At 46.6% G+C, this 2,704-nt stretch overlaps 1 pseudogene; it reads left to right on the top strand.

Annotated features, from left to right (window-relative positions):
* Positions 1–1,715: 1,715 nt before the first annotated feature.
* Positions 1,716–2,310, top strand: LOC118617005 (annotated as a pseudogene).
* Positions 2,311–2,704: the final 394 nt, after the last annotated feature.

Here is a 2,704-nt window from a genome sequence, read left to right as displayed (position 1 = left end):
GAAGGGTTATGTCCAGAGTCTCAGATGCAGTACATTTCTAAGAAAATTTTGACCAGGTCCACGGGGATGTACTTAAGCCAAAGTCACTGAACGGAGGCGTCCCACTGCTCCTAAGGGGACCTGTGTTAGTGTCCCTGCCATCTCAGTAATTTCAGGGAGCAGCTGTGGGAAGCCGGGCAGCAGTACAATCGCAGGGGCTTCACAGCGCAGCAGCTGAGGCGGCCTGTCAATGACGGTTCCCACAGCAGGAGGTCCGAGTGGCCTCATTTCACGGCCACCACACACTCATACAAAAAAATGTATCCTGGCAAAAATAAAATTCATTTCAATGTGTAGAGATGTTAAATATATAAAAACAAACTTCATGTTATTTCATTTGAGCATTCTATTACGTTGCACAGAGCTTAAGATTTGTTATATCAGGACTTCTGGAAAGCCATGCTGATTTGCTCAGCATGGGGACAGAGGCTTTGGAAAGACATTGCAGCCCACTTACTGAAACACTTTGCCTTGGTTTTCAAAAGCTAGAATAGCATTTAGGTGAGTGGCAGGATTAGAGACTTTATTCCAATAGGTGAAGGTCAAAGATGATTCAGGGATGAATTTCCTGTGTAAACAGGTCAGGATTAGAGGAGATGCGGAAATAGTAAGGCAGGAGTTTATTATCAGATCTCCATACAATTGTAAACATGTCTCGAAATGTAAATATTATCAGCAGTAAAATCCTGTGATCTTCTGAAGGCTCTGCTCCTTGATCTCCCATCGCCCTTTCTTCATGTGTATGTATGTCTCCATTTCTCATGTGAACAACCATGCAGGCCCTGGCTAGTATGGCTCAGTTGCTTGAGCATCTTCCTGTGCACTGAGAGGTCACCAGTTTGATTCCTGGTCAGGCACATGCCCAGGTTGAGGGTTCTGTCCTGACCCCCACCCCCACCCCCACCCCCACCCCCACCCTAAAGCAGTTGATGGATGATTTTTCTCTCTCTCACATCAATGTTTCTCTCTCTTTTCTCCATCTCCCTTCCTCTCTCTCTAAAATCAATAAAAACACATTTAAAAAATATGTTTGATTCTTTATGTCAATATCTTTTTTCTTTTTATCCCCCACTTTTTAGTTTTTCTCTTCTTTTCTCCTTGTTTATTGCTCCTCTCTCTCTCTCTCTCTCTCTCTCTCTCTCTCTCTCTCTCTCTCTTTTTTTTTATCCTCACCCGAGGACATTCTTCCATTTTTTGTTCAGGTAGAGTGGGAGGAAGAGAGAGGAACAGAGAGAGAGAGAGAAACATCGATGTGAAAGGAACACATCGGGTGGCTGCCACCCGCACAACCGACCAGGGCCGGGGACAAACTGCAACCGAGGCACGCGCCCTTAGCGGAACCGAACCCGGGTCTCTCAGGACCGCAGGCCGACCCTCTAACCGCTGAGCCAAACCGGCCAGGGCTTGCTCCTCTCTTTTAAGGTGAACCATAATATAACAATCGCAGGTAAGTGAGAAAAGACGGGATTGGCTCCCTGTCTCAGGCTCGGCGTGAGGGTGACTAAGGGATCTGCAGCTTGGATGCCGCCAGCGGGCATTGACCAGGGCTGGAGCTGCTCCCTGGACCTGATCAGACCTAGCACCATGTGGTGACTAATTGCTCTTCATTCACCTACTGATGTCTGCCAGAAAAAACACAGACAAAAACAAAAACAAAAAACCGCCACTAATCATCCCCAGAAGCCCAGCTTCTATTACACCAGCAGCTACGGAGGGCCCCAAACACCTGTACGGATCTCCACAGCTTCCCATCACCCCCACTAGCCCGGTGGCCTGCCAGCCCAGGGATAGTCACTTGCTAGGTATTACCGCAGTTTGATACAACAGCAGAAAGTTGGTTCCCAGCCATCCGAAAACGAAAATGTAATCCCTGAGACCAGGCAAGAGATTCAAGTCGAAAATGTACCACCTCCAAGTTTCCACATCTGACATTTGAGAGTCCACAGTCTTCTTCCAGTTCAGCCACACTTGGGATCCCCTAACTCGAGAGTGCCCAATCAATCAGAACAGGACATTTCAGGAAGGCCCTTGGCTCCAGTGCTCAGTCCGCAAGGCTGTGGGGAACTGTCAGCACATGCACTTCCAAACCTACCTTATGTGTTCAGGGCCCCGGGTATCCAGACCCTCCAGTCGGTTTCTGTGAAGCACGTGCCGGTTCCCCCAGATCAGAGGGAGAACAGTCAGCCACCCTACTGCTCTCGCACTAGTGCTCCCAGAAGACAGAGCCCTGGCCTGTTAAAGACACTCCTGCGGAGGAGGAGTGTGGGGTAAGGTCATATGGAGGGCTGGAGGGCGGGCACCTGCTTACTGACCTCGCAGAGAGGGAAGCTGAGCAACAGTAAATTCCTTGCGAAAAACTGGCTGGTTTCTCAGACATCAGTAATCTCAAGGGATTGCTGGTTTTTATATAATTGCTAGTCATTTTTTTCTGGCTCATAGAAGATTACATAGAGTAGAGTAAAATGGAAACCACATGAAAACAATATTAATAACAGCTAAAGAAAAAAAAATTCAACTAGAGCCCTGGAGTCATAAGGAAGTCGGTTTTCATGTTTGCTTTTTAAAATATCTTATCATAAACAGCTTTTAGTGTAATAAACAGTTTACTTTATATTTTTCTTGTATTAACTGTTTAGAGTTTTAAAATATCTTGTAGTAACTATTT

Source organism: Molossus molossus, unplaced genomic scaffold (genome assembly GCF_014108415.1).
Source record: "Molossus molossus isolate mMolMol1 unplaced genomic scaffold, mMolMol1.p scaffold_m16_p_5, whole genome shotgun sequence".
Lineage (NCBI taxonomy): Eukaryota > Metazoa > Chordata > Mammalia > Chiroptera > Molossidae > Molossus > Molossus molossus.
The sequence above is the reverse complement of the archived record's forward strand: the minus strand, read 5'-3'. Positions and strand labels throughout refer to the sequence as shown.